The 15000-nt window shown below is 33.6% G+C and overlaps 1 protein-coding gene across 6 annotated transcripts in view; it reads left to right on the top strand.

Moving 5' to 3' along the window:
• Window positions 1–15000, top strand: part of LOC106873188 (uncharacterized) — a 713512-nt gene that overhangs the window by 184757 nt on the left and 513755 nt on the right. The window lies entirely within an intron of this gene.

The raw sequence follows: 15000 nt of genomic DNA, 5'->3' as shown, positions 1-15000 counted from the left end.
AGGACCGTTTCGGCGCTACACCTGCAACGTATAGCAATGAACGTAGAAAAATGTTATTCTATATAAGTTTTAATGGATATGTTTTAATTAGAAGTAATCTAGTAGCTTTGTGTATTTCGGTCTCATGAGTTTACCAGAGATGTGTAGTGAGATTATGGCAAATTCGCTACATTGCGTGTACTCATTTTAATTATACTACAGGTGAACTCAGTAATGGAATCTGAGGGCTGGATGTAGGACAGTGTAACTTAATGCTTGTTTCAGTCAAGTTAACTAATTTGAATATGATTTCTAATATAGGTACGAGTTCATAAACGATAATAATTTATAAATTAGGCTAACGGTCACAAATTTTGACGTGGGGTAATCGATATCATCGACGCCAATAGTTAACTGATATTTTACTTTATTAATCCTGAATGGATGAAACCTAAAGTTGACCTCGGCGGGATTTGAACTCTGAACAAATAACTAGAAATAATATTGTAAGGTAGTATTTTATATGACGCACTCACAATTCAGCCAATCCATCAACCAATGAAAATAATGATAATCTTTTCTTTATTATCGACAAGGTTCTATGAAGTATCTTAGAATTCAACATAATATTAAACAGCGTTTAGAAATAATACATTTCTAAATCTCTCAGAGAGATTTATGCAGTAGTGATACGATGAAGTAGTTGTATACTGTCACATTAACTTGACAGTATACAACTACTTCTATAAACAGCCTGCCTGAAAGTTCGCTTGGTTTGGGACACGTAAGTTATATAAAGAAGACAGGAGGGATGAAAGACACTATAAACCATATAGGGGACAATTCTAAAATCTGTAAAAATTTAATTACACAGAATTTAATAACAGAATATAATAAAACAAGAGATATATAAAGTAAATGTCCACTTGCAAGGAACAACACAATCTTTATTGCATCTATCATGCTGAGTAAAAAGTAAGCAACGTTTTAAAACATGAAATTCATCTCAATATATTTCAACAATGCGGAAATTTTATTCATCAAAGTAAGTACCATTATAATCAGCACATTTTTCCCAACGCGTTACAAGTTTGTTTATTCCGATAACATAAAAATCTGGAGTTTTGGAGCTGATGAACTCTTTGAACGCACTTTCAGCATCGGTTTGATTTTTGAACTCCTTCTCTCGCAGTAAAGCATCAAGATGCTTGAAAAAGTGGTAGTCGGTAGAAGATAGGTCTGGGGAATAAGCTGAGTGGAGAAGACCTTCGTAGCCAAGTTACCTCAACTTCTGGCTCGTCATTACTGAAGCGTGTGGTCGAACATTGTCATGAAGTATGATTGGCCCTCTTCTGTTAACCAGTCTGGGACGGAGGAGTAGCAGTTCTTCTTTTCATGGTAATATGTTTCTGCAATACGTTTCTGCAGTAATGGTTCTTCCGGGTTCTAAGAAGTTATAGTGGATGAGTCCAGTATTACATCACCAAACAGTTTCCATAACCTTCTGTTTGAAGAGCTTGGGTTTAGGGAAGGTTCTAGGTGCTTCAATTTGGTCCAACCACTGCTAACAACGTTTTTTATTATTATACAGAATCCATTTTTCGTCGCAAGTTACAATACAGTCGAGAAATTTTCATTCAAATCGTGTGGTACCCATTTGTCGAGCGCTTTTAATTTTCCGATCGCATGCAAATGGCTAACTTCAGGTTCTTTTGTCAGTTGTCGAGTGGTTTTACGTGGATCTTTCTTAATGACGGTCTTTAATTGACCGTCATCGATGACAGATGGGTGTCCACTACACTCATGATCTTCAAGGTTCAGGTCTCCACTGCAAAATCGCTTAAACCATTTTCTTACAGCGATAGCGTGAATTTCTTCCAGCTTCTTGATCTGTTAAAGTATCTGAAAAAATTATATTAATGTTCCAACTGGTTAAAATTCTATTTATTTATTTGTGCATCTGAAGATGGCACTCAATTTAAATTGATGTAATGATTGCATTGTTCAATTAAATGGAGCCTCTGGAAACGGTCGTAATGTATCATACTTGATATCCTGTTGTTTATTTTGAATTTATTCACCGTACTTCGAGCTGTGCGGATAATACCGGACTGACTTGGTGCTTCAGCTTAAGTATATATATATGTATATATTTATATTTATAAATTATTTCCATTATTATTATACATATATTTATATTATATATATTATATATATATATATATATATATATATATATATATATATATATATATATATATATATGTACATATATATATATATATTATATATTATATATATTATGTATATATATATATATGTATTATATATGTATATATATATATATATACATTATATATATATATATATATATATATATATATATATATATATATATATATATATATATAAATTCATAAGAATGGTACAACAAGGTACCGATATTTGCTGGAGAATTTGCTGGAAATTGATACATTTGTATTAATACATTTGTATTGAAATATTTTTCATTATATATATATATATATATATATATATATATATATATATAATATTTTATATATATATACATACACATGTTTGTGTGTGTTTGAGGGTGCATTCAGTATAACGTAGTACAGCAAAACTTTTGGTTGAGTGATGTTCCATTAGAATAATTTCTGAATATCACATTTGTTTGTAACTCTAGTACCTCTTCTGTCTTGGATCTTAAACTCTGAGTTGTCACTCAATCCAAGAAAAAGTAAATAGCAGATTTGTTTCAATATTGGCATATCGATACTGTCCTTTCATTTTATTGATTAATTTGCAATTTTGTATGAAGAAATTATGAGTTTCTGTCAAGAAGTATACACATCTCTTGAATTTTATTTTAACTGCTTCAATGACGGAATATTGCATTCTAGTGTTAATTCATTATTTCTCTTCCCTTAGCGAAATATGTTTTAACAGTCATTGCAGCCTTCTTGCATAAGTCGTATATGTTGTTAAGCAACCCTAGGCATTTTGTCTATTTAAATGTCCAGGATCATATTGTTCAATGTATTTCTCCATTTTTCATGGCAGTACAATATTGTTTGTAAGAGATATGGCTGCTGTGTCTAACAGATTGGATGTGCGAGTTTTTCCTGTTGGCTTTTTCTTATTACATGCGCTGGAATGGAACCCGTATTGTACGAACAAGGGCATTATCTGTCATTTTTGTGTAGCTTTATACTTTCCTCTCATTTGTGGCTACCAGAGTACACTAGTCACTATATATTCGTAAACATTCGACAGTTTATGAACAATAGTTTTGGTTTTAACAGATATATTTATATTGTGAAGTGGTTACGTATTTTAGGGGACTTTTTGTCTTTTTTCTTTGGCATACCACTCTCTATATATTTGACATACAACTGTAAATGATATATATGCTGCTTTCATTGGTATAGCTTTTTTTTTAGTGGCAGTCAACTTCAAATTGTTAAGAAGAGTTAGACATTTCTTGGCATATAGATTTTTGCCACTCTATTGTTAAGTGGATCAAACTAGATTTGCCTTCATTCCAGACTGCTGGACATATTTTGTTATTTATATAACAATTCGATTTTCTATTACAACTATTTTTCTTTAACACACCGTTATACTGTTTTTCAACAGCAGAACTCTTGACTATCCTACGACTCAGACGTACATCGAACTAATTTTAGCTCACTACAGGAGGAGTAATGGAAACTGAATATACGTTGGCGTTCCAGTTTGTTTTCAATCGATTTTGTAAACAAGTTCAAATTAATATCTTCGTAGGCTTGCTGTGTTAATTTATTATGTCGCTATTTGATTTCTTCAATTACATTATTTTGTTAACTTGTCAGGCCTGTATCCTTTTTATATAAAACTATCACTTCAATAGTGATTATAATCTCCAGCTTTCAAGATTATATTAACTATGGAACTCACTCTCGGTGACTCTCCGTTGACATACCCTTGTCTTCTTTGAACCTTTCCTTACCATATATATTTTAATGAGACGCCAACTCTTTCAAAAAGAAAGCTTAAGCACATTTCCTGTGATAATTAGATTGCACTATTAGTTTTCATTGCCGTGAGACGTAAAAACTTCTCAAAGGTCAGGAATTTCATCCTGCATAATTTTTATATACTATTGGTGTTGACATGTTTCTAACACACTGCATATTATTGCTGCATTTTCCCCTGGTACATTCGTATAAAAATCACTGATGATTTTATTTTATACAAAGTTTAGAAGTTTTAATCTAGGGAATTTTATTTAATTTATTTAGTTTTTTTAATATATTGATTTTCTGTAATGTAGTTACCCCATATCTGTCAGTGAATATTTGTATGTGCTGTGGGGAGTGTACACACGTATCGTAAAAGATATATCACGTGTTAAAATGTTTGTAAGTGTTACTTTCATCAGGAAAGCTTTAAAGATCATGCTTAGAAATGAACACAGTAAGGAGACACAGGACGCTGGATAACGTAATGAAACCACTTTCTATTAAATATAGTATGCACGCGCAAAATTCGAAATTGAAATACCAAAAGAGTGGTGTCTAGGAAGTTAATCGGGTGTAATTACAATACGATTAATACATCTTCTGTAATTCAAGCGAAATGTAATTACATCGGGCGGTAACATTGTGTTGGTTAACTCATCGGCGTGTTTTTCAGGTACGAAGTGAAACACGGCTGCAGATTATGTGCAACTATTGTACAATTACGTGTGTGTGGATTTATGAGTAGCACTTCCAACCATCTGCAAGACAACGTTAGACATTTTCAGATAAATAGTTCAAATTTCCAAAAGAATTATTGATACTAAACGGAACATAAAACGTTAACATACCGTAAAATCTTAATTATATTGGTTGCGCGGTTAAGACGCTTGCTTCCCGACCATGTCATATTGGGCTCAGTCTCAGTGTGTAACACCTTTGATAAGTCTCTCTACTATTGCCCCAGGGAGTGGACCGACATTGAATGATGCCCATGTTATTTATATTATATATTAGGACAAACTTACTTGGAAATGGATGCGTAGCGTTCAATCAAATAATAATATAAATAATATATATATGCACACACACACACACACATATATATATATATATATATATATATATATATATATATATATATATATATATATATATATATATATATACGCATGTATGGGTACAGGACGTCACAAACAGTAAACAACATAAAATACGAGAACAAATGAGTTGAATACGCAAACAACGAGAGAAATAAATGGAAAACAGGACAATATAACATAAAGAACGCCCCTTCGTCTGCTCCTCATTTCGAGCATTGAACAACAATATGAGTCTTTGGTGGTTTATGTAGGGTCAAAGTTAGTAGCAAAAGCAGGACAGTGGAGACATACAAGGAAAGCGAACGAAAACAAACAGAGTGTCGTTAGACCAAACGAAGAAATATTTTCTCCAGCGTTCGCTACTTTATCTTCGTCTGGTCTAACGACCCTCCATGTTTGTCTTCGTTTGCTTTCCTTGTATGTCTCCACTGTCCTGTTTTTGTTACCAACTTTGACCCTCCATAAATCCTAAAATATGTTTTGGCTTTTGTGAGAGTAACTGCCTTGGAAGACTCATATTGTCATTCAATGCTCGAAATGAGGAGTAGATAGGCAGCCGACAATTGATGAAGGTCGTTCTCTATGTTACTTTTCCTGTTTTCGAATTGTTTCTCTCGAAGTTTACGTATTCAACTCATTTGTTCTGGTATTCATCTTGTTTACTGTTTGTGACGCCCTGTACCCAAATATACATATATGAATATATATATGTGTGTGAGTGTGTGTATATGTGCGTGCGTATATGTGTGTATGTGCATATATATATATATATATATATATATATATATATATATATCATTTATATTCTGTATGTAAATATCATGTAACCCTTATTCTTTTGTCATTCATTGACTGATATATATATTTTTTATCTTTTACTTGCCTCACTCATTAGACTGCAGCCATACTGGGGAATCGCCTTGAAAAATCAAACTAATGTATCAACCCCAGTACTTATCTTTTAAAATCCCGTAACTTATTTTATCGGTTTCTTTTGTCGAACCGCTAAGAAACAGACAGTAAGCACATAAGCATCGGTTGTCAAGCGGTGTGAGAGGACAGCCATATACACAAAGATACACACACATATACATATTATGAAGGCGCATGACTTAGTGATAAAGGTATTGCACTCAAATAGAGTTTCTGAGCAGTGGACCTCTGTCTCTCCACAAAAAGCGGAAAAGCAGGCGCTCCAGAAACCGCAGAAACTCCCTCACATTTTCTTTTGCAATTGTCAGCTTGCAACAGTTCAAAAGGAACGTAAATGCCATCAGTCAAACAACCGTGTGGTTTCAGAAGAGCAATGCAAACATTAAAGATAAAACGTGTGTTAGCATATTTTGTGTGTGAGATCAGGCATCCTTAAATAAAGTAATATTAAACACAAATGTATAATTCATTTTTTATAAATATATATCAGTGTGCGCGTGTGTGTATCTTCTATGAGTGTACCTTCTATACATGTTTGTACAACACACATATACATAGAAATATACATACATACATACATACGCGCGCGCGCGCGTGTATGTATGTATGTGTGTGTGTGTATGTATGTGTGTGTGTGTATGTATGTGTGTGTGTGTGTTCAGAAAGTAAGCACTTATTGAAATGCAAATAACTAAATTATTGATTCTGATTTCTTGTCGACAAAATTGAGTATTAAAACATCAAATATTTCTAAAACGCAGTCTATTTCTATATTATCGTTTAGAAACATCGGCTTTCATATAATTGCATGATATAAAAAAATGCACCACATGTTTTTAATAATTATTACGTAATATCTAATGCAAACATTACTATTAAAATCTATGCCATCATATTTTACATGTAGGATGTCTGATAACGTGCAATTAAAGTGAACGAAATTCGTTGAAAATTTCCCAATGACATTTTTGTGACTAATTTTTTTCATTTGGGTAATTAGAGAAAATCCAATACTATCATTTTAAAAGTAAACATGAAAATATTTTAAAATACGACATTCTTACAATTTCACATTAGTCTGTAGTTAATTCCTTTCCTCATAAATGGCTCGTACGTTTCTGTTTATTTAATATTATTGGCTTCTTTAATACATGAGCGTTTCAAATTTGGTCTCTTTTGCATAATTCTTTTACGAAGCTTTCAGTCATATTTATGATATCGGGTTTAAAAAGAGGGAAGAGGTGAACCAGTTGGCATGCGGCTATGATTTTGAGGTATTTTACTTGTACTTATTCAGAAAAGGAAGGGCATCACCCGTAACCTTATTAAAAGTGCTTCGAAACGAGTGGTGAAAGGTCGGTAAAATCGGAGAGATAACCGATTACCTATAATAGGATAGACTCCTTTAAAGACACGCAAGGGTCTAAACGTTTTAACGGAAAAGGAAGGGCCATTTATTTAAGCCTCATCTTCGTTATAGATCAATCTAATTCTTTAAAGTTTAGTTCACTTGCAACTACAACATACACACTACATCTACATGTATATAGACGCAATGAAGGTTTTTAACATTAAACACCGAATACTAAAATTTTTAATGAGTATTTCGAAATGTGGTCTACATTTCACATCTGCCCTGCGGTATATTGCTCACTTTTCACTAGAATCTGTTGTTGTTATTGTGGTTGTTGTTATTGTTGCTATTATTATTATTATTATTTTTGACCCTCTTTTAAGTGCTTGCAACACTCCCGATAATACTTGCTGTCCCTAAGAGACAAAACTTCCCGTAGGAGCTCTACCAAGTATTCTATTTCAATCCCCTTCAGCTATTGTCTATATCTTTGCTTGCTGTTCCCAACGAAACGATTATCATAGGTACCACCTTTACTATTCACATGCTCCAAATTCTTCCTATTTCAAACTTTAAGGGATTGTATTTTTTGTTTTTCTTCCTGGCATGACCGGTGGATAAGTAAGCAATTTCGCTTTATTATTATTATTATTCAGTAGTTTTATTTTTATAACGTGCTTTCACTTCACTACCGAGCGCAGCTCTGTGCGCCTTGGGTATGTGCTGTGGTTTGCTGTGGTGCTCTTATGTTTACTGTATTGAAAGTGTTTTGCGTAGAATGTGTGCAGTACCCAGTAGTGCAATTTTCTGTATGTTATATATATTTGTAAGTCCTGGTTTTTTTGTTATGTATTTGTCTGAATATTTTTTTATTATACCTAAGGCACCTACTATGATAGGAATTGTTTCTGTTTTTAGATTCCACATTCGAGTTATCTCTATTTCCAGGTCTTTGTATTTTGAAAGTTTTTCCATTTCTTTTAGAGAAACGTTGTCATCTGCTGGTATTGAAACATCAATTAGAAGGCATTTTTTTCCTTCATGATCTTTAACAACTATATCTGGTCTATTTGCCTTAATTTCTCTATCTGTGTGTATTGGCATATCCCAGAGTATGGTTGCTTTCTCGTTTTCTGTGACCTTTTCTGGCGTGTGTTTATACCTATTATTATTATTATTATTATTATTATTATTATTATTATTATTATTACTATTATTATTATTGTTGTTGTTGTTGTTGTTATTAACGCGGGGCCCTGGTAGAATCTTTAGAGTGCAGGGTGGGGAAGGTATAGCCCCATTTCTTCCGACTTTACGTTCTGAATTAAAATTCTGCCTAGTTTGACCTTGCCTTTCATCATTTCAGGATCGATAAAATAAATACCAGTCGAGTACTGGGGTCAATGTAATCGTCTAGTCTCTTCCCCAAAATTTCAGGCTTTGTGCCTATAGCAGAAAGGATTATCATCATCATCATCATCATCATCATCATATAAGGCGTGCGCCGGGAACGTCGTTAGCACGCCGGACAAAATACTAACGATTTGAATAGCGCAGCATACTAGTGCGTACTGATGTCAATCCAATCGATTAGCCCTTCTTCCAGTTTCAGGTCTTGTGCCTATTGTAAAAATGTTATTATCACTATATTGTCGTTAATACTTCAAGCTAACAAAATCGTTAGCACGCCTTGTAAAATGCATAGTGGCATTTCGTCTGGCTTTACATTCTGACTTCAAAAGCCGCCGAGATCAACTGTCTTTGATTCTTTCGGGATTGATAAAATAACTGCCAATCAAGTACAAAAGTCGATGTAATCGACTCCCCCAACCCTGAAAAACTGCTGGACCTGTGCTAAAATTTGAAACCTTGTTATTATTATTAATCTTTTGTTACTCATATTTGTTGTTCATTTACCCTATCGTTTTTTTTCCTCACCCACCTATCTGTCTGTGCTCCTGTCTTCTCGCACTCTCTGTGTCTCTGTCTGTCTGTTTTTCTCTCTCTCTATCTCTCTCTCTCTATCTCTCTCTATCTCTCTCTGCCTCTCTCTCTCTCTCTCTGCCTCTCTCTCTCTCTCTCTCTCTCTCTCTCTCTCTCTAGCTCATTTTGATATGTAAATGTCGCAGTACATCTGTGTCGGTTGGTTTACACGTTAAATTAGATCAGTCAATTCACTCTTTGATTGCATCTCAAATAGTATCGATCTTTTCTCTACGCACTATCCTGTACGCAATAAATCCAGTAAAGAAACAACAAAAAAATCAAATGCTCTTAATCAGGGAAATATTTTAGGATCGACATTTAAATGTTTGCTTTTTGTTGTATTGATTTGTTGCTAGCATTTATATCCTTTGAAAGCTAACTATAAACGACATTTTGTATATTTTATTTGTTGTGTCGTATTCAGATCCTATCTAAAAAAACAAATTTGGAGTCCTGATCAACCTGATCCGTGCAAACCTATGGCTGAAAGTCTCCCCAGCTATAACCATACCGTCTTTTGCATATCCAGGACTATATTGTCCAGCGTTTTCTTCCTTTACTTAGCCGGTGGTGTGTGTTCTGAGTGAGAATTCTTTGCAGTTTCTAAACAATTAAGCAAACACATACATACATACATACATACATACATACATACATACATACATACACACTTACGGCATTGGGATATGTAACGAACTGTCTCAACAAAAACCTGGAAAAATTAGGGTTCTCAAAACCTGAAAGAAAAAGGCTGATTAGAAGACTACAGATTCAAGCCATTAATGGAACTGTAAGGATATGTAAAACTTTCCAAAAATTTAGCACATAAATACATGTGCATGCATCTAGACATGAAAATATATACATAAAAACGCATCCATAAGACAAACATACAAATCTGCGCATACACTAACACCAAATACTGCACACACACACATATGCACAAATACCTAGATGATGTTGATAAAAGTTCCAATGAAGGAGCCTTGAATCTATGTTAGAGTCCGGCTCTTTCTTTATTCACAAGAAATACAGAAATGAAACTGATTGATAACATACATACATACATACATACATACAGGTTCTCTTATTGGCACATCACGAAATATAAGTCAAGCTACACGCTTATATTATTCAATAAATAAGGCAATATTACTTTAATTCAGACTAATCTATAAGTAGCAATTTCAGTTTTGTTGCGAAAGCATAATAGCTACACAAGCGAAAATATACTTGATTGAGTCCAATACCGTATATCATTATACGGACTTCATAGTAAATGTTATCTATTACACTATATAGCACGACATACCTAATTATGCTAATTTATATCGAAGAGTGTAAAGATAATTATTGTGGTTGTACTTATTGTTTATCTTAACTCAGTTCTTTATCGTCGCTTATTCAGTCATACATGACCACTTTTCCGTTTATTCAGAAATAGTTTATCAAAGACTACATTATCATATATAATATATCGAGAACTACATTGTTCATTGCAGTCTTCATTTATAAAATGGAGTATACATGACGATGAAGAGTGACTTTATGACACTTTCGATGCCATTTTAGCAGGGCAAATGACGAAATAAGGTTTTTCGTGCTTAGAAGCAATTATCATCTTTAACGTGTTGCCGGAATCATTATTTTTAACGAGTTGACTCGTCTAAAATTTTCATTTCACCTCGGCCTTTTAAGTTCCATATACTTGGAATAGCAGCATTTTTATTGTTATATTTACAAATAAATATCTATTTAAATCTTTTTTTATACATTTTTCCATGGTTAGAAACCCTAACACAATATACATTTTTTAATCATTACATTTTGGTTGCGTAAAAACAAGTACCAAAACTTCTTCTGAGATATTCAATTAAATGTATAAAAAAAAATGTGGTTACCAGCCGCTCAGAACTAAGTGTTCGCACGATGTTACTAGAAATAGACACCTTGGAAAAGTTGTTTGCATATCAGACGTTTTATTTTTAATTAAAAGGAGGAAGAGCGAGGACCATGACCGTTTCTCGGCCATGTAGCTCAGAAAGAAAAATAAGAGGAAATCATCTCCACACCAGAGACCAGTCTCGAATGCTTGTTAAAGAGTGGACTCCGTTAAAGGAACCCAAGAACCTAATTTGTGGCGTTACACTGGGCGTCATATTAAGTGTTTCACCGTAGAATAGAACTTCCATGGACATTCATACAGTTCCTATCTACCGAATTTCAATCACAAGGCTTTGGTCAACACGAAATTATAGCAGAGAGCTGTCAGAGTTTTCACACATTTGACTAGAATTCGAAGCTTTGTAATTTTGAAACGATCTTCTCAACATTACAGACAATGCCTGCACCGATAGAAAGAATAGACGAAGTCAAGTTGACTTTACAGTTCCGGTTCAATGTGGCGTAGCGGTGCTTCTGGCCGTTCGTTGGCCATGGTGCTGCATACGTACATATACGCTGGAGGTCCGACATATCAACAAAGGCACCGAACTAACAACCATACTGATGCCTTCGCTAAAGCAGGTGTAAAGTCTATTCAGTACAGGCTGAAGGTCAGCTAAACTGAATATACAATATACACCCACACACACACACACACACACACACACACATACACACACACACAGACACACACACATAATGTCATCCATACATGCATGGATGTATGCATGTAAGACCGTTCGTACCTTTATTCCTGTTACATACATATGTACACACACACACACACACGTATATATATATATATATATATATATATATATATATATATATATATATATACAAAAATAAGAGGAATGACCAGCAAAAGTGGACTCCTATATGCTAGAAATAGATGCCGAATCATCTAACCACGAAGAATGTAATTTGTAGAACTCTACACGTGCTCCCTTTCGGGTGGACGTCCTATGTCTAATTCTGGAAATTATATTTTATAAATCGACAGACTACGCTGATGACCCTGCAGATATTTACATATGTAAATATTAACAGGTGAAACCATGGGACGTAGGTTAATCGTTTTTTTTATTTAGTATTTTTTCATTTGTCTTGCCCTTTTTCGGTCTGTTGTGTCGCTGAAATTTTTACTGAGAACATATTCTTCGTGGTTAGATGATTCGGCATCTATTTCTAGCATATAGGAGTCCACTTTTGCTGGTCATTCCTCTTATTTTTGTATGTAATATAATTTTAATCTTCGGATTTTTTTAATATGCTAGACCACTGGTTTTAATTGATTAATATCAATTTCTACCCTTATTATATATATATATATATATATATATATATATATATATATATATATATATATATATATATATATATATATATATATATGTATGTATGTATTATTTATGTGTTGTGTTTGTGTGTTAAACGACTATAATCTCGTGATATATGCTTGTGTAATATACAGCTGGGGGCACAAACATGAGAATCTGGAATAAAATGTATCAATTATATCTCTAAATTTCCCGCTTGTTGACAACTACATATGAGGTTGTCTAATTCTATCTGTCTACCTCTTAAAGCTCGCAAATATCTAACATCCATTAGCAGGGATCATAACAAAATATATAGCTTCATATTATATAGAGACCTGAAAAAAGACCAAAATAACGCTAATGATTTGTTATTTGATTGAAATTCCGTTTCAATCCAAACAATAGAGGCAGGCATTCGGCCAAAACTGTTCAAATGCTCGTTAATATTCAATATTATGCCGCGTCTGCTAAAACATGAAGCTGCCAGTGTATTCTCATACATCTTGTTCTTTGATAATTTATTGCCTTTATGTCTACGTATTAGGGTACTAAGCTTCTCACAAATCAATTTCGTTGACCGGTTTCAGTTCCTGTTCCTGTTATATTATCAGCCAATGGCCAAGATAATTATATATTTGATGTATGTATTTCTTATACTTACATACACACACAACACACACAAGTGCATAGAAATATATATAGGTAGATGAATAAATAAATAAATACATACATACATACATACTTACATACATAAACAGACAGGCAAACAGATATGAATACGTAGATGCATGCATAAAATTATGTGTATATATATATGTGTGTGTGTGTGTGTGTGTGTGTGTGTGTGTGTGTGTGTGTGTGTGTGTGTGTGTGTGTGTGTAGACTCGTGAATTTACCTGGAATATTACACTGAAGAGAACAATAGGTAATTATGTCTGTAATTAACCACGGCCTTGTTATTCAGCATTTTTCTTTTGCCTACATTATAAGTGTGTTATTTTCTCGCAGATTTTATGGTAGTAAAAAAGACATTAGCGTCTATTTCTAATTCAGTACGTGGCGAGGCAAATAGCTGACCCCTTGTTATAATTATGTATATAATTTTAAAAGTTTTTAATTTACGTACTGGCTACCTGGTAAAATTATTACTAATTTTACCCTATATTATCAATATTTATATATATATATATATATATTTATATATATATGTACACATTCACGCACACACATATAGGTATACGTCTATGCATCTACATGTACAGGCATACCAATGCGTGTGTGTATATATATGTATGTGTGTATGTGTGTATGTATGTATGTATGTATGTATGTATGTATGTATGCATGGGAACCCAAAGACCGAAAGAGAAATCGTTATGAGAATAACAATATCGTATCTTTAATTACGTATAGATATAAATTTTTTCTCTACTCCTATGGGGGAACCATATAATAATTATTATAAAGTGGTGGAAAATAGGTATTTTCCACAAGTAATATCCAATAATTTACAAAACAGAGTTTTACTTGTCTATCAATGGACAGAACTTCCAATAGAAACATTTTATAACAGCAACTTTTATTCGTACAACACTAAATCTATACCGACAGGGCTCGCTGTTTAACGGCACATTTAACAGAACATATTTCTTTTTACCATATTTATTTATTGTTTAGTTTATTATTTACCTTCGTGAAGGTCGGTTCCTTACATTCCATATTGCTTTGTAACAGCGCTAGATTTAAAACCATGTAAAATTGGTATATACATATAAATATATAAATATTTATATCTCTGAGCAAGAACCTCTTCCAACTATCGCCTTTCCTAAGTTGATGGGAGCTCACAGAATGCAACCCACTATAACGTTGCACGTACTAAGGCTGGATAAGTATCTCTAATAGTCTGATAACTTTTCCATCTATGGCCGGGCGATTAGATCAACCCCACCCCTTTAGGGAAGTAAACGATGTATAGCCTGCTAAGCATAGCAAGTTAAGTAATTGTAATAATAGTGGCCACATCAAAATAAGCAGCAGGGATAATGGTGACAAAAATAAGGTTTACAACATTAAAAAAAACTAAAAGTCGAAATATTAGCAGAAGTGATGTCTAGGTATACTCGAACCCAAAATGGATTCTTCGACAACTATGATCAGAGAGCGAGCAAATATCAGGTAGAAGTAAGCCTAACCACTGCTAAAAGCATGCCTAACTTACAGCACAGGAGGCGAATCAACACCTAATGCTACGGGAGGCAACGATAGTTATAACTGATTAGGAAAGCGAAATATCTTATAATATATTCCAGTTGGATTATGCTACAGGATATTGCAGGATATCCTTGAATATTGCTTCCACATTCTTCTGAGCT

This window comes from Octopus bimaculoides, chromosome 7 (genome assembly GCF_046866305.1).
Source record: "Octopus bimaculoides isolate indiv1 chromosome 7, ASM4686630v1, whole genome shotgun sequence".
Lineage (NCBI taxonomy): Eukaryota > Metazoa > Mollusca > Cephalopoda > Octopoda > Octopodidae > Octopus > Octopus bimaculoides.
Note: the sequence above shows the minus strand (reverse complement) of the source record. Positions and strands in the feature narration are given on the sequence as shown.